This window comes from Pleurodeles waltl, chromosome 6, assembly GCF_031143425.1.
Source record: "Pleurodeles waltl isolate 20211129_DDA chromosome 6, aPleWal1.hap1.20221129, whole genome shotgun sequence".
In the NCBI taxonomy this organism is placed as follows: Eukaryota; Metazoa; Chordata; class Amphibia; order Caudata; family Salamandridae; genus Pleurodeles; species Pleurodeles waltl.
The window spans coordinates 1,154,619,961-1,154,638,422 of NC_090445.1; the positions used below are offsets into that span (position 1 = coordinate 1,154,619,961).

General features: G+C 41.7%; 1 long non-coding RNA gene across 2 annotated transcripts in view; it reads right to left on the reverse strand.

The window, feature by feature from the left end:
* LOC138302108 (uncharacterized) overlaps positions 1 to 18,172 on the reverse strand; it is a 47,084-nt gene extending 28,912 nt beyond the window's left edge. The window contains exons 1-4 of one of the 2 annotated variants that reach the window (XR_011205278.1): positions 17,944 to 18,172; positions 17,318 to 17,437; positions 16,895 to 16,941; positions 5,167 to 6,745 (exon numbers count right to left, since the gene is read on the reverse strand). This is a non-coding gene — a long non-coding RNA (uncharacterized lncRNA). Of the gene's footprint in view, positions 1 to 5,166; positions 6,746 to 16,894; positions 16,942 to 17,317; positions 17,438 to 17,943 lie in introns of those variants that run through there. The other variant, XR_011205279.1, reaches the window with a different exon arrangement.
* Positions 18,173 to 18,462: the final 290 nt, after the last annotated feature.

Here is an 18,462-nt window from a genome sequence, read left to right on the forward strand (position 1 = left end):
CACTCTTTGCTCCAAGCTTGTCTGAGATGTACAACAAAGCTCTGCAAATTAGGCGCCTACCCTCGTCTTTCCCTGAACCCCTCATGGTATCTATTCTGAAGCCTGACAGAGATCAGACCCTCCTGGCTTCTTCTAGGCCAATCACCATTTTAGGCTGTGACTAAAATGTTCTGGGGAAAATCCTAGCTGAATGATGCCAAAATCCAAAATCCTGCCACCCCTGCCGCAAAATGGCTAAGTAACAGGATGCAGCACCTCACACAATATACGCCACCTGTTTCACCTGATGGATCAGGCACCCATTAGTATCCTTTTGCAGCTTGCCTCATACTTGACTTGGAAAAGATCTTCAATACCCTGGAGTGCACACAGCTCCTTTACATAAATCCCACCTCCAGAGTTCGTCCGGGCTGGCTGGTCTCCCTGTCATTCACCATGGGGAAGGGCACCAGTCAGGGTTTCCCCCATCCCTCCTGCTGTTTGCATAGGCCCTCTTCCTCCATCGATGCTCCAGGGTCCCCTTCTGCCCTGAGTCATCCCTCATGTTCAGTAGACATTACACATCACAATAGCACATAAATGTCTTAAGAAAATGACCCACCTTACCCGTCATGTCCCGCCCTCTGCTCCAGCATTCCCCTTACGAGGCCTCCCACGCCCCTTAAATCTTGCCTCCTCGGTAGACTTGCCACCTTGGCTCACCTGCTCCCTCTTCACAATTGGTGACATTTTTGTGGATAGTCACCTCCTCTCCCTTAACCAACTCATAGAGGACCATGCCTCCCCAGGGGTCAGTATCTGGTATACCATCAACTGGGGCACATATTTCGCACCCTTTGGTCCATAATAGATGAGGAGCCCCAAACACATATTGTCATCCAGACTTTACTAAACATGGGAACAGGCCATCATCTTATCACATGGCTGTGGAAGATGCTGAGAGACCACACAGGGGCTCTACTGACAAGTGGGAGGCTGACTTTGGACGGGCATGCTACGATACTGAGTGGGACAGAGCACTCGAATTCCAACACTGTGTTTCTAGCAACACATGTTTCAAAAGCATGCAGTTTCCAAATCTCCACAGGGCCTATTTAACACCTAAACAAATGAACCACTTTTTCCCCACCGCACATCTGGGTTGCCCTCACTGCTACATACTGTCTGCAGACCTTAAACATATGCTGTGGTCATGTCCCGCTCTCACCACATACTGGTGCACGATCCACACAATGATTCTCGAGGTATCAGAGCTCCCAGACTTATACACCTGGGAGGCCTGCACACTTTGCATCTTCAAACACAGGAAGTGCATCGTGGTGTGGGCACGCTTACCAAGCCCTACTTTCCTCCTTGCCAAGAGAACCCTCACACTGCACTGGAAATGACACCAGCCCCTGTCCCTGAAACCTGGCGTGGGGCACTGTGGCGCTGGGGAGGGCTGAGGGGGAGGCACTGTGCTTTGAGGAAATCTCCCCCCATCCATCCATTGCCTCTGGGGACCCCTTCTGCAGTAAAACCATCTTTATCATACTCACTCCAAAACGCTAGTCGTACCTAATGCACCCATTTGCAAAATCCCCATTGCACCCCCTGGTATTAATCCTCTCCCTCCCCCTCCCCCTTTTTACTCCATTCTTCCTCTACTCCATCCACAGTTCATGATCACGCCCCCATAGCAGCCACTCTCAGTGCAGGACCACAGTTTGTTTTATACTTGATGATCCATTTGGAACATTTGCCATGTAGCTATTTTGTTTTTCCGGTGCCTCTGTCTAATATTCTTGTGCTCTTCTTATTGATAAATGCTATGGACTTGAGTACCATTTAAGCTATTCATGTCTCTGTTACTCTTTATTCCAAACTCCATTAAACACACTTGGAAAAAAATGTTCTCTGGTGGCTTCACCTATAGAACTGAGCATATAAACATACACACATAGACAAAAGTCACATTTGGTTATGGTGAGGCACCTGTGTGCTACATATAAATAGTTAACTTAAATGTTAAACTTCTGGAGGGTCAGAATATGTACACAGAGTAGATCCTCATCAATAGGACCTTGAGGGGGCAAATAATGGCACCATAAAAGTTGAGAGAAAACCCCACTGAGTCAAATAATTTCCTGAGAACTGCTCACATTCCAGACTGCCCTGACAAGCGAGGTTAAAAATACAAAAACCGGCGTCAACTTTGCAATTGCAAGGTCTACCTCCAAAGAGCTCAAGAGAATAAGGGGTGTGGACACCAGTCCCTCATCATCATGTTTGATCTTCATATCTAAGTACATCTGCCTATAGAATTCATATTCATCTGGAAAATGCAGAAGCAGAATGCTCTAGGTCATGGGCGCCCAACTCTGCAACTTATTTCACCTGCACAAAAGGAACCAATGAAAACTGATGACGTCTAAAAAATTTAGAGAACCAATCTCTTCTATTCCAGCCACCATAAGGATGACCCAGAAACTGGTGAGGGTATAATGAACATGGACGTGAAATGCAGACCAACTATTCCCAGGAATAGCTGTGAAAATACCATAACATCCCTGATTTGAGGTTTTACAGCTTTCATTCACTGGGAACGAATGGACAACACAGCCAGATATCTGATCATTCAAAGGGCTCTAAAGTACATCTTAATCACAAGCCAGCACTACGTAAACAATTCAGTAATTGGTCCCAAGCCTAGCTACCCCCATGTTGCTGTGTCGCTCTTGCTCCTGTTTTCTTCTTGCTATTCCCGTTTTTTCAGTGCCATCTCCTTCCTTTTCCCTCTTTTTCACTGCTTTCTCTTTCCTTCCCCCGTTTTTTGTGTGCTCTCTACTTGCTTTTTCCTCATTTTCACTGTTTTCTCCTTGCTTTTCCCATATTTTTTGTGTGTCTTCTTGTTGCTTTTCCCTTGTTTTTACTGCTCCCTCCTTGTTTCCCCCTGTTTTTGAGTACCTTCTCCTTGCTTTTCCCTCATTTTCACTGCTTTCTACTTGCTTTATCCTGGATTTTTGTGTGCCTTCCCCTTGCTTTTCCCTCATTTTCGCTGCTTTCTCCTTACATTTTCCCCGTCTTTTGTGTGCCTTCTCCTTGCTTTTCCCTCGTTCTCACTGCTTTCTCCTTGCTTTTTCCTCCGTTTTCTGTTTGCCTTCTTGCTTTTCCTTAGTTTTCACTTCTTTCTCCTTGCTTTTCCCCCTGTTTTTTAAGTGTCATTTCCTTGCTTTTCCCTGGTTTTCATTGCTCTCTCCTTGCTTTTTCACCAGTTTGTGTGCCTTCTCCTTGTTGTTCCTTCGTTCTCACTGCTTTCTCCTTGCTTTTCTCTCATTTTCACTCCTTTCTTCTTACTTTTTCCCCCGTTATGTATGCCTTCTCCATGCTTTTGTGCTTACTTACTCTCCACAAATGTTATTTTTACATTATTCCAATGAGTTCTTATGAAGGTACAGATTATTCTACTGGTCTTTCAGTGTCTTGCTGCAGAACATCAGAATTATCCTATGCCATTTTATATGGGCTGGTGTTAGTGATCTCTGAAAGAGTGTGGCAACAGGGGGCCAAGATCTGTTGGTGGTTGGGGCGATTACACAATGTATCTTTCGAGCACCTGCGTGCATCCTTTTATGACTTCTTTACAATGGAGAGAAGTGGAAAGGAACAGTCAAAACAACTTAGAACTTGATTAGAAACATCCTGGTGTGGATTTTGAATGGGGTGACAATTTGTTTTGTAAGCACAGGTTAAATATCCAACTGTAAAATGTTACGGCAATATTACATTCTTCAGTGATGTACAGCACACAGTAAGGTGGAGGTGCGCTGTGCTAAAGTAAGCTAAAATATTATAATCAGAGTTGCAGTGAAGCAAAGCTCAGTATGTTACAGGCATGGTACTCTTATGTTGACATCACTGTGTGGTGCACAGTCATGACTGGAGAGTGTGAAACTCAATGTATTCACTTTGTGCGGTTCAAGCTCTGTGACAGAGGAAGTCAGTTCAAAATGTGATTGCGTCACACTGGATCTGAAGGACAGCGACGTTCAGGGCTAGTTTCCACCTATAATTTAACTCACTGGATAATGCACTGAACAATTTTGAATGAATACAACCAAACTGTGTATAGTTTTCATTCGTGAAGGAAATTGACCAACAATTTACTCTAATGACTTTGCATTAATTTTAAGAAGAACATTGTATTTGTTAATTATGACTCCAGTTTAATCTAGATATAAATTGTTCACATGTCACAAAGCAAGATCCTACTCAATGTTAGCCATTTTAAAATGCAGGTCTACCTTAGCTATACCTGTGGCCAATTTAAATGTGAATAAATATGGTTAATAACATCTTCGAGTTTATTAATGTTTATTAAAAAAAAGGTTCACTAATCACTCCCTCTGGTGATTCTGGGAATCACAGAAAACCACACTTTAATTGAATTGAAATCTGCAGGGAAATGTCAGTCATGTTATTTATGAGTTTGTTAATTTCATTACTTGTCTCTGGTACATAAGGGCAGCATTGCTGAACACGAAGCATGCGGCAGAAACCGCCCTCTTTTTCTAATGAGATGTCTAAAGAAAGCCTGTTCTGCCCAACCACAGCCTTTAGTGCTATAAGCTCATTATTTATTGCGGTTAAAGCAAAAGATGATGTGTTAGTAGCTTGACAGCCTTCTCACCTTTGAAACATTTAAAACTACCCCTACGGAAGATATCACAACATCGCATATATCACCAACTGTTTGTGAAGCACTACACTTAGCTTTTTCAGGAACGTATGCTCTCTTATCTATGATGCATGATACACTTTAGGAAACACTAAAGTAAAATAACAACTACCTACCCAATTGCACGGAAGCTGAAATTAAGCATTTTTCCTGCACATAATAAAAACCTCCTCTAATAACAGGTTCTCCTGATGGACCATGATCACCCATAATTTTGAAAGTTGTACATAATCACTCTAACCCACCATCTACGGCATTTGCTCCTGATCTTTCTGCCTTACCGCACACAAATATTCCTTCTTTTGAAAATATAGACGAAGTTTTAGAAGTATTCATGACTCTTTTAATGTTTCTTCTTCTTTCTCCCAACCAACCCTTTCTCCTTTTATTAACCTCTTCTCAGTCTCTGTTCTCCTTTGACTCAATTATTCTATAAAGTCTTTCTCAGCTGTATTCAGTTTACATGCAGTTTTAGAGTTCATTAAACTAGCAATGGTAATTTGTGTGATAAACCGAATATAATGACCTACTGTCTCCACAACTTTTCCACTAAATTAGGATTTAAGGTTTTAAAAATAGACACATCATCGTACAGCAGGTAAAAGCTGAAAAAACAATACTTAAAGAGATCTTGATGATAAAACAGATTTATATTTGAACTACAGATTAAGGAGTAGGTAAAGGGCAGGGCACTATCTGCGGTACACACAGAAAGATACATACAAATTTAACAATTGTGGGCATTCATAACTTTAAAATACTTAGGTAATTGTCCACAATAAACATTGTCCAAAAATGTCTTTCATAACTATCTTTGTGTAATATTTTCATATTAATTTTATGTTGCTCATCTAAATAGGCCTTGTTAAATCTAGTTTCATTTGAAGAATGCTAGACAGAAGATTGAAAACACAATAGTAAGCCAATCATTATGATGACTATGAAAAATACTGTGACTACTAATAAAATTCGACACATTTTTGGTGTTGATGACAACATGATTTCTCTCAAGTCAGATCAAAAGTAAAAAAAGAAAAAGAAAGAAACCTATTTAATGGTTACTGTGGAAATCAGCAGCACTTTCAGTCCTTTTCACTGCACATTTGTTAGTTCAAGTTAACCTTAGGATCAGGAACCCACAATCTAGATCTGGATATCTAAAGGGAAAATTGATTGTACTGCTGGATACCTATGGAAACCTAGGCCCATAGTTATACGTTTTTAGCGCCGCATTTGCACTGCTTTTTGACTCAAAAGAGGCGCAAACTTACAAAATACAATTGTATTTTGTAAGTTTGTGCAGCTTTTGCATCAAAACATGACGCAAATGCGACGCTAAAATAGTATAAATATAGGCCCTAATATCTTCATCTGCATACCTGAGAAGCAAAACAAGAAATTCTAACATCTGAACAAATGCCTTTGAGGATTCTCCGTTTCATAGACTCTCAGGTCAATCTAGATTCTATCAAACTAGATCCACTGAGGGGCCAAATGTCTGTGGTTTGGAATGCTTTATCTTTTTGTTCCTGTTACTTTTGGTTGTTCACTGCCACTAACACTCTGTTCAATTGGCTCTAGTCTCTCCCCACTTTTCAGCCACTTCACTTCCCTCTGCATTTTACCAACTTTACATGCAGACTCTTGTGTTCAGCTGCTTGGTTTCCTCTTGTTAGTCTCACATCATTTATCACTGTCTCTGCACTTGTCACAACTTAAGTTTGAGAACCCTGCATGCTATCTCCTCCTCCCTCTGAATGTTCAATTGGTGCTTAAGTTTGACTCTGTGAATCATTGGTTGTTGTCACCACTTCCTCACCAGCTTTTCCAACTGTTCGTGTGGGAGGCATGAATCCAGTGTAGTACTGTGCCATACTTTACAGCAGTGTTAGTCACAGGGATGATTTGGAAGGGTCCTTTGTAATGCAGTTCCATACAAGGTTTCCTGGTATGCTTCTTCATCAGGATCCAGTCGCCTGGACTAAGACATGACACGGCTCGTCTTGGAAGTGGGTTTGACAAGTCAACCTAATGAGAAACAGAACTCGCCACATCAGCCAATTCTTTGAGATAGTCAACAACTATATCATTCATTATATTCGCAAGTGCAGCTGCAGGTACTAACAAAAGGCTCATGGCTCTCCCCATCAACACCCCATATGGGGAGGATCCAGCCCTTTGATTTGAAGTGTTTCAAAGGCTTATCAAATCATGGGAAAGAGCATCACGTCATTGCAAAGAGGTATATGCACACACCCTTGTTATTCTAGATTTCAGAGTTCCATTAATCTGTTCCACAATGTCAGAAGCCTCTGGGCTGAAACTGCAGTGGAATCTTTGATTGATCTTGAATACTACACACAACAATTTCATCAATTCATTGTTAAAGTATGTGCTGCGATCTTACTCCAAAGAAACTGGCAGGCCAAACTGGGGAATCAATTCCCTCAGCAAAAATTTGACCAGCAAAAGGCTATCACACTTTCTTGTTTGGTACACTTCCACCCAAAGGCAAAAGAGACAGACTTCCACCGGGATATAGCAGAGTCATCTGCAGATGGACAGCTCTATGAAATCCAACTACATGTGTTTAAAAGGACGATTGGACCTCTCTATGTGGCTAATAGTCTCAACTGTCCTCCTGCTTGCAATTAAATGCCGCCAAGTAATGTGTGACACAAAGTCTCTGCAATGAAATGAAAACGGGGATTATACCAGTAGTTCTTGAAGGTGCGGGTCATGGGCTCTTTTCCTACATGAGAAGAACTGTAAAAGTGCTTGTATGCATAGCATCAGGTAAAACTGGTCCCCTATCCCTCAAAACTAAATCTCACGCTGACTCTCTACACATCCAAACCTAACCCACCTTTCCTTCTCTATCTCCGGAGCTTTATCCTGTAATTCTTTTAATTCTTCTTGAGTGTTTATTGTACTTTATAACTTGTTTGAAACAGGACCATTGTGAGATTCAAGTGGTTTCTCTTGATTAAATGTACAGACCTCAAGAGCGCAATATCTTGCCATTTCGTCTGCATAGCGGTTTTGGGCAGTAACAAAATGCTACTGTGTGCTGCGCAGTTTGCAACTAATACCGCTCTAGGCAGCTATAAGGTTTCTAGTAATTCCATGACATATTTTAATCCTTTATTGGGCAACCAGAGGAAGTCATGGAACCCCTCTGTGACCACAGCTGTCAGAAGTCATGAAAAACACCAAAACTATATTGACTGCTGGTGCAAATGGTGACAGACTGTTGGAAGTGCAACATGCACTAGTCAGAGCAATCAGTTCAGTCACCTGTGCGCATGTCACATTGCATAAATAGGAGGCTTCCACAACACCACCTATGCTGCTCTCAGAATTGCTTGCCAATCTCTTAAACAAAAGCCATTCACAAGCAAAAATAAAACTAGGCACTTTCAAGGGGAAATCTCGAACGCTAGGTCCCGACTTGGTGCACATCTCAGTAACATCAAGACAGTCATGGTCAACCACACCATTTTCAGAATCACTCTCTGGAACTAACAAAAAAGCAACAGGGTTCAGAACATTACAGAGATACATTTCCTGCTATTAAAATCACCTGTTCATATTTAGTAAGCTTGCTGTTTGTATTTGGATTCAAACTGTACCTTCTGTTTCTCATGTTTTGCTACATCACTGGGGCTTTTTTGCATTACATGACATTTGCATATTTTTTATTAGCATCATATTCATATTTGGCATTTGACCATCATTTTGCACTTGATTTGGATTCAGACTACATTAACACTTCTAGTTGTCCACCTCATTACAAATACGACAAGCAGTGGTCTTCTTTAGCATGTTTATGTACATCCCTGCATTCGAGTCGGCAGCCATCTCTTGACCTCTGACTTGTGGACCAAAATCCCCTGTTTGTAACATCTGACCACCTCCATGAAAATCAGCTCCCTGCAATCTTGAAGCAGCACCCGGAACAGAAATTAATCCCGAATCTGACACAAATGGATCATTCTGACATTCTCTATGAATCAACTTAGTCAGTGCCAACATGAATTAATATTTTTCCGCATTGCCTTCAAATTGTCACAGCAATACTTTGAATGTATAAGAATCTCTTCTAGGGAATTAGACTATCAATATGTCACAATTTGTTGTATGTAAGAGCTATATTCCAGGTGCAAACCGAGTACAAACTGAAACAAGAACCTACGAAGAGTCTCCCTTTCAGGACAGTTCAACCCCAGTGCGCTGTCTGAAAATTCACAAAACATCTTATAATAAGCATGCTCCAACTTGTCAGACTCTTGAGGATTTCCGGTTATATTGAGTCAGTCCACTCCTTTCATGATAGTAAAAGAGAAAGCATGTTCGCCTGAGCCTCTCTCTGTGGCTCTCTATCAGGCCAAACTCTGAACAATTTGCATCCTGCTCCCAAATCCTTGGAGACCACAATTTAAAAATCCGTATTCAAGTCTACCCACTGCACTTTCGAGATTTTTACAATGCACCAGGATTCTCCCTTTAATTTTGGAAACTGATTTTATAATGAAAAAGCATCACATCAACTCAAGACCACCTGAACACACACACCTCCTTGCAACTCTATCAATGGGAAGGCACAAACCTCTGTATTATCCAAGCCAGCTCTCTTTTGTATCTTCCTTCTTTCTCTTTTTCTCATCCTGCTTCGTCTAGCAGTCCTTGTAATTCTGTGTTTTCTGCCACTTTCCAATGGATTCTACCAACTCCCTAACATGCACTTTCAACTTGAGGATCTTATTTTTATTAATATATTTTGTACCATCAGCATGCTTAAATTCTTCTTTCACTCTCGATTAGTATTCAGATTGACTCCAAACTCTTCAGACAATTCTCCCAGTCTATCATGCACCTCACATGCATATATTTCAGCATCCCTACTCAAGAACCTAAGGCTGGTATCATTGTACATATATATATATATATGAAGTGTAGATAAATGGTCTCCCTTAAAGGTTCCCTGGATTTGCCTTTTCTTTCTACATTTATCTCTTTGGGGGTGCATTCTATATAAATTTGTGATTCTGAAACTACACCAAAGGATGTACTTCTGGGAGAAGCTTCCTCAGTTTGAGCTCTTGCACCCACATCTAAAGCAGTAGTAATGACAGATGTACTGTTGTGACACCGGGCACTCTAGGGGCAGTAACAAAAACAGATTTAGTAAGGTGTAAACCTCCCTTGGGGTGATGGGGGGGTCCTGTCCCACCCTTCCATGACCCCCAGTGGGGGCTGTTGGTTTACTAAATCTGATATTAGTGGCCATATCATACGTGGGTGTGCTCCCTGAACCTTACGAACAGGTACACCATCATTTTTTAATCTAGCTCTTATCTTTCATCTTAGCTTCTTATGGAAACAATCATATAACATGTAAATCTCAAATTGAAATGACCGCCCATTCCGAGCTAATCCCAGAACTTAATAAAAAAATCTTCTCTGGTGTTAATGTGCCACCATGCCAAAACATAATGAACCACATCTGGCAATAGATCACTTTACACAGGCTAAGAAAGAATAGTTTAGTAATGATCGCAACTTGGACTGCCAGGATGCAAGTCAGCAAAAATGCCACAATAATTTACTGACATTTGGAATAATCACAGAAACAGACAGCACTGCAGGTTAATTAAGTTTGATTAAAAACCTAAAAGTAATAACTGCAGCAGTAACCATTACTTGCATTTTTAGAGAATGTCAGTTGCTTTGCTTAAACAGAAACAGCACTTAAAAAAAACCTGGACCCATGACAAACAGATACATATGCAATAGAAGTTCCTTCTGGCTGAGGAACAAATGTAAACAACAGAAAATGGCCATGATACATCAATTATAAAATGAAGAAACTTTGCAAGTGCTAAAGCATTTACTGCATCAAAAGTGCTTGGTAACCCTGTGACCAGACAGTGGAAGGTTAAAAAAGATAATACAGCAAGTATGTTGCAAGTTGGTCATGGGACAATAGTTATTTAATAATTAATTGCACTGCTTATACATTGTCAATAGGACAGTAAAGGTAGTAATTATGAAAAGTTGCAATTGCCCTATTCGTAGATATCGTTTTGACCCTTTATAGTTAGGGGTCATCATTAGGACATGAAATATTATAGAAGCAGATATCCTATAGTTAATATCAGCAGAATTAATTTCCAGAAGAAATGCTAAGCACAACAAGCATTTGCAATGCAATGGGTCTCGTGTTCGCTCAAGTTGGAGCTATTAGCGTTGTAAATTCTTAACTGGACTTTTCTTGCCACATAAATTAAAAAATGAAAAGCAAAACAGTTGACATAACCAAGCCAATTCCATGAGCCACGGCCGCCATGTGCGTCAGTGCAAAGGAGAGACACAATAAGAAAAAGAAGTTTGTTTGTAGTCGAACGTATCGGCAGACATGCAATTATCCAAGTAGCAGGGTCGATGGCCAAAGCAGTAACGAAACTACCTCAGGGAGGGATAAACGTAAAGCATTTACCGATGATAACAAAGGATTTTTGAAAGGCAAGCCCATGAACGAGTGATAGTTATGGGCGTGCGGTAGGATTGGTTAAAAGCCCACAGATAGATTACAACACGTAAGAGTGCTTGTGCGCTTGACCTAAAAATAGTGAAAGAATGAACGCCTGATGAAGAAAAAAGACAGCAATGAAACAAGGAAAGAAATAATCAAGTTTTTGCAAGTTTGAAAGAGGAGGTAGCAAGAGGGAGAGGGAATTAAAAAAGGGAGAGGAGTAGAAATAAACAGTTGAAAGAAGGAGCGAAACTGTTAACCTGAGGATTTTAAGACCTAAAAAGAGAAAAGTGGGGAAGAAGTAAAACATTGAGAGTAAACAGAGTAAAGGAAAGAACGGAGTGAGATAGGTGAAACAGATCCTCTCAAATAAAGATGGGAACTAAGAATAGATTTAATTGGCTCCCCCAAGTCCTCAAACAGAAGTCAGAGGGTGGAACAGCAGGGGGCACTGCAGAACAGCAGGAGGTGCTTTAGCAGAGTTCTATGTGAACCCCAATACAGCAATATTGGGGGGCTTCAGATCAGGTCACAATTGGGGGTATATACAGAGCTGTGTCTCAGCGCAGTGCTGCAATAACAGAAAGGCAGTGGGTGATGAATAAGAGGCGGAGCACTGTGTAATTCCTGGTATTGGAATAATGGGGTGCTGCTGGTTAAAGTTGAGGTGCACTGAAAGAGTTGTATGTGGGCTGCAGTACTGGAACAGAAACATGCACAACAGGTCAGAAGTGAAGTACGTTAATGTAGCTATGCGCGGAACTTACTTTTGGCATGCCAGTGTTGCAGACTGTTAGCTTGGAGGTGCCCTGGTGAAGCTGCAAATGGGGCCCAGTAGAGGAGTGGCATTGCTTCTGAACCACAGAAGCGAGGAGTCCTGAAGGGCGTGAGTGTGAGCCTTAGTAATGAGTAAAAATGTGCAATGAATGTTAGAATTGATGGATTCTGGCAGATCTGTGGTGGTTCCCATCAGCAGTGGCATTGGATGTTAGACTTGAGGTGCACTTAATGAGCTGTGTTTTGCTCTTTGGGGTCAGTGTATACTGACTGTAAGAACTGAGGTGTTCTGGCAGACAGCATGTGTGGGGTTGCACAGGCAAGGCTGAGGGGATTGGAGTGTGTGAACAGAGGTACACTGATGGAGCTGTGCGCGAAGCCCCAGTAATGGGTCAGCAGAGTACTGACTGCAAGAACTGAGGTGCTCTGCCAGACAGCATGTGTGGGGTTCCTGGCACGGCTGAGGGCTGGGAGTGTGTGAACTGCGGTGCACTGATGGAGCTGCACTCGAGATCCTAGTACTAGAGCAGCAGAGTGTACTGACTGCAAGACCTGAGGTGCTCTGCTAGTCAGCACATACGGAGTTCCTGGCACAGGCACAGCTGAGGGCTAGGAGTGTGTGAACTGCTGTGCACTGATGGAGATGTGCCCGAGGTCCCAGTACTGCAGCAGCAGAGTGTTCTGACTGCAAGAAATGAGGTGCTATTGTGGACAGCACTTGTGGGGTTCTTGGCATTGGCATGGCTGAGGGCTTGGAGGGTCTGAAGTGCAGTGCACTGATGGAGCTGCACCCTAGGTCCCTGTACTGGAGCAGAAGAGTGTACTGACTGCAAGAACTGAGGTGCTCTGGCAGACAGCGTGTGTGGGATTCCTGGCACTGGCCCTTTCAGCACACAGGCAGGCACACTTGGTAGAGAAAATCTAAGCTAAGCAAGTGAGGGAGCCAGGTAACTGAGAGAGGGTGCAGGGAGCCCACAAAGACCAAATGTGACCAAGATAACAGCCTGATTTATAGCCTTGTTTACAGCTAAGCTCAGAGGAATAATGTTCTGCAAATGAAAAGGTATGCTTCCCTAGACAGGAGCAGGAAACAAAGCATAAAAAAGGTTCTCTACAGACCAGATAAACAGGACTAAGCATAATTATACAGTAGTTGGTCCCTGCTCCTACACAAAAGAAGGAGGGACAAAGAGGCACTGACCACTAGCAAGTAAGGATTTTTAAATGACACTGAAGTTAACAAATGAAATAGCTAGAAGCCCACAGAGAAGTATACTTAAAAATATACAAAAGATTGTACGCTTACACTCGACCTAAAAATGGGTGCATGATGTGATCTGTCAAATTAAGAGCCATTCAAAGGCAAAAGGTAGGTGTCCTGTGTGCATCTTTGGGTGAGGAACGCCGACTATCACAGTTTGTTCCTGTGACAATGATACACTCGCTGTTTGTATCCATTGGCGATCTGAAGACATGCAGGACGTGCCAGTCTTTTGGACTGTTAAAATATTATATTTATTATTAGATTATGTTAAAGTATACATTTTAGTTTTATGGTTGTAGGATAAACATGTTTATATGTATATTTTGTATTATATTTCTTGAAATGTTTTTAAAGTTAATATATGCTTTAAAATTAATATTGTATATAATGAACATAATTTGATATACTTAGCTACCTTATGACAAAAATGTGTTTTTTCTATATTTCTGTTGCCAATATTTGTGAGTTCCATACAAAACATGTAAAGTCAGTATTTGTGATCTCAATATTTTTGTGTGATACTTTTGTCCGCAATATTTGTCTCACAACCAACTGTCAATATGGATGCTGTTCCATGTCCTAGATTAGAAGTAACATAAGCTGATATTTAAAGCTTTGGGAAACAAAGATATGATAATTGTCGCAACAATATTTCCATGAGGTAATATTGCCAACTGATTTAATCACATAGCAAGTTCAAATCAATCATACTATTGTCTAATGTTAACACACACAACAGCCTTACAGGTTTTGCTAATGGTAGTTCATTGCCAAGTAATTTAGGTCTGTATAATTAATATCTACATTTGGAACAGCATCAAAACGCGATATGGTAGTAATGTGTTTGATAGAAATAGGTAATCACACAGTGTCAAAGTATAAACAATATAATTCAAAGGCAACATAAATATAAAACAACGTTTGACTATGTACTTTGCAAAGTATAAGTGAGACAATGTCTATTAATTTCTTTATATATCTATAAATACAATGCAAAAAATTGGGATTATTTTTGTCTTGATAGCTGAAGTTGTTAACAGCATTTCAACCACTTCATAAATGGCAGATCATCGTAGAACAATGAGTATAAGCCTGCACACATTAATTCAAAAGCCAACAGCAATGAACAAATCTGTTGACGTTGACCGTTATTTGCTAGGATGGTTGAGTGGAATGTACCATACTAGGATGAGGATGAGGGAAACCTGATTAAATCACAAAGACAATATTATCTTGTGGAAATACTTAAAAAATGTATCCAAGAAGCATGAACAGGAAGGCTTGCCTCCTGTTTTTTTCCTTCATGCAATGTTTTGTCACCATTCTGGTCAGATATATACTCCTGGTCTGGAGTCCCCCTGATGTAATTAGTCTATTTGCCAGGTAAATTGGGATCATGCTCTTATGGTTTTATAGTGATGCAGCTGGTCTTGAAGATTATTCGGGCTAGAGGAAGAGAGGGGTGATGTGGTTGAATTTCTCCAAGCACTTAATGAACTCTATCATTCTATGTAGGATACCTTCCAGGTAGGCTAAGCTGGTGTTATATAGACCCCTGAGCAAAGCACTACCTCTGCCCAGATAGGGGAGGGCTAACACTTGTACAGTTGTTCTGAAGTCACGTTTTCTGATTCACGTTCTTCATGAGGCAGAGTTAGTACCAAACTATCTTGGTCTTCAGGAAGGCATTGTAGGCTATGAGGAACGTGGCAGACTCTGTCCTACAGCATAGTCCAAAGCCTGATTGGTAGTTCTATAGAAGATTATTTTTACTGACGTAATCCTGTAGCTAGGATGAAACTGTTTTGTCAATGATTTTCTCAATGCATGGATGATGGGAAATAGGATCAATGTAGGTGAAGGGAGCAGGGTCCACAGATATTTGTGTTATTACAGGAAGCATCTGAACCATCTTAAGGGCAAATGGAATGTTTCTTGGCTTAGGGATGCATTAAATGTGGAGATGGGGTGTAATAGCCTCTCTGAGAGCAAGATGATGCAAGAAGGAGAAAGGCTGCCTTCATCACTGGAGATTGCCTTGGGAAAGTTTGTGTTTTTAAAAAGATTCATGTGCAAGAGTGGATTGAATGAAGTCAATTTTGTGATGAGACAATAGTGGATGGCCATGGAAGTAGTAACGATGTTAGATCTGATTTTGTTGATCTTCTTTGCGAAGAGGTGCAGAGCACTCCACCTGTCGACTAAAAAAAGGCCTGTGGATCCGAGTAAAGGATTGAATTGTTGCAGCGCTTCACTGTCTTGGAGAGGGCGTGCTTCTGTTGGCTGCCTTCTTGATTGTGGTCTTGTAGTAAGGGGCTTTAGGGACTGGCAATTAGAAAAGAATGTTTTAAGAACAGTGAGGTGAATTGTGATTTCTGATCTTGTCCGTTTATTCACCTGGTTCCGTGCTTCTTAGGAGCAGTCATCAGTGCAATACCAAGGATGCCTAACTTTGAATGCACCTCATGCGTCTTTCATTAATATACACTTCCTGTTTCTACTTCTCACTCTTGAAGCAGCTTTTTCATTTCTGCTTTCACCCTTAGTCACTGTTTTCCAATCTTTCTCTTCCACCATCTTTCACCCATGTTTCCCCTTCTTTCTCTTGTTGTGAGTTAAACCCTGATGTTGTAAAAGAAGTGACAAAAACCAAAAAAAATAAGATACTTTGCCCACCACCTGGGCATTCTTAAATTGTACTGTGAATTTTGCTTCCTTTTTAGGTCGAGCGTGCAAGCGCTTTGACCTGTTGTAAGTATTGTGGGCTTTTAACCACACCCACCTCACGCCTATCACTTTAATTTGTTCATGGGCTTGCCTTTAAAAAATCACTTGATGTGATTGGTAAATGCTCTACATTTGTCCCACCTTGAGGCTGTTTAGTTACCGCCTTGAACACTGATCCTGTTACAGGGATAATTGCACGATTGCCAATATACTTCAGCGATGGCGAACTACTTTTTTCTTTTATCTGCGCTTCGTGGCTGCTAATGTGCTCTGAGTGCTCAAAGCGCGAACTCGGCCAATGGTATTGTTTTTACATTATATGCACTCTGATCTGCTGATACATGTTCTTTGCAGCAGGTGTATTATTCCTGTAAGCTACCTTATTATGACTCCAAGCATCCACTAGACAAAAGTAAGTTCTCTTGGCTGCCATGGTGCTCACAGCGCTCACAGCACAAACTTGATCGACTGTATAGTTTTTACAATGCACTCTGATCTGCTTGGTACACATTCTTTGCTGCAGGGGTATTATTCCTGTGCGCCACCTTATGATGACTTCAAGCTTCCACTAGACAAAAGTACGCTCTGTCTCTCCAGAAAGAACATAAATCGCCAGAGTTATTTTGATATTTTTATATTACATGCACTTTGTGATTTGCCTAGTACACGTTCTTTGCAGCAGGCACATTAACCCTGTGCGCTACCATATTATGACTTCAAGCTTCCACTAGATAAAAGTACATTCTCTTGGCTGCCACAGCTCACACAGCGCTCAGAGCGCGAACTCGATCGGCGGTATCGGTTTTACATTATATGCACTCTGATCTGCTTAGAACACGTTCTTTGCAGCAGGCATATTAACCTTGTGCGTTACCTTATGATGACTCCAAGCTTCCACTGGACAAAAGTACTTTCTCTTTCCTGAAAGAACATAAATCACAAGAGTTATTTTGACATTTTTACATTATATGCACTTTGTGATTTGTCTAGCGCACAGTCTTTGCAGCAGGCATGTTAACCCTCTGCGTTACCTTATAACGAGTTTAAACTTCCACTAGAGAAAAGTACATTCTCTCTCCAGAAAGAACATTTACCCTCTGCGCTGCCTCATAATGAGTCGAAACTTCCAATGGACAAAAGTACGTTCTCTTTTCAAAAAACATTAATCGCCAGAGTTATTTTGACATTTTTACATTATATGCACTCTGATCTGCTTAGTAGACTGTAGTGAACCACGGGGCCATAACCTCACAGGATACGGTTGTCAAACAGGTAGGTTATATTTATTGCGAAATACCTGGAATTGTGCCGGTGAGGTTGGTGTTTTTCCTCTTTTGTTTCTTCTTGTCTTTGTCTGACGTCACTATGTAAGTTCCTGGTCTTTATTCTTCTTCTTGGTTCCCTCTGTCTCTTAGGCCTCCCGGGAAACGCATGTGAAGAGAAGCAGAAAGATACTGGTAAGTGGTTTGTTCCGCTCGTTGTGTTTTCCCCTTCTCTATCTGTTCCTGGCTTTCACACTTCTGATTATTGTTCTTTCTTTCCTGGTCTCTATCCTTTCTTATCCTGTTTCCTCCTGGTCTGTTCGTCTTCTCTTTTCTATCCCTTCCTGCCAGTGGTTTGTTCCTTACTCTTCTCCTGTCTTCCTCTGTCTTCCTATTCTCATGCCTCTGTGGCCCTGTTGTCTAATGGTGTATGCTCTCCTTCGTTTTATTCTTTTGTGGCTTTTTTACTTCGTTATTCATATATGTGTTTTGTCTTAGACAATGCCCCTTTTTCCCCTCCCACCAGTAATAGCAGACTTTAAAGTCCCAGTGCTGTGTCTTGTTTGTCCTTTCTGGTTTCCACCCTCCACCCACAACCCCTTTTCCCTTCGTATCTACTCCACCCGTCCTCCCTTCCCTCACAGCGGTATCCCCCACACACCTGGCTATGCCATGCTCCCCCAGAAGTGTGGCAGGATTCTGAGATCCGTCTTCCCGGGTCGGCGCGGTGTTCCGACCTCTGTTCTCCGTTTCGTTGTTCTCTTCTCCCCGCTTGGGGAGAAACCACTCTCCCGTCACCAAAATCCTATGGTCTGGATCGGCCTCCTCATCTTCCTTTTCCTCGTTGTCTCGTCTCTCCTCGTCTCCGTTTCATCCCACGTCCTTCTCCTCCTCCGCTCCCTCTGCTGATGCCGACCTCTTTATCCCGCCTCCTTCCCGCGTGGATTCCGAAACCCGCTGCTCATTGGAGGTTGTCCTGTGGTGTTCCGGTGCACCACAGGCAGCTGCAGCACAAGTCAGTCTTGTGTGCAGGCGGGTTCCGGCCAGCCCGTCACATACACGTAACTTGCAGCACGCATATTCTTTCTGGGACTTGTAGTTTTATTTTCATAACGTGATATAAGCTGGAAACCAGCCTTTGGAGTAGTATTTGTAGAATTGTCCAGCTCCCTAGTTCGAT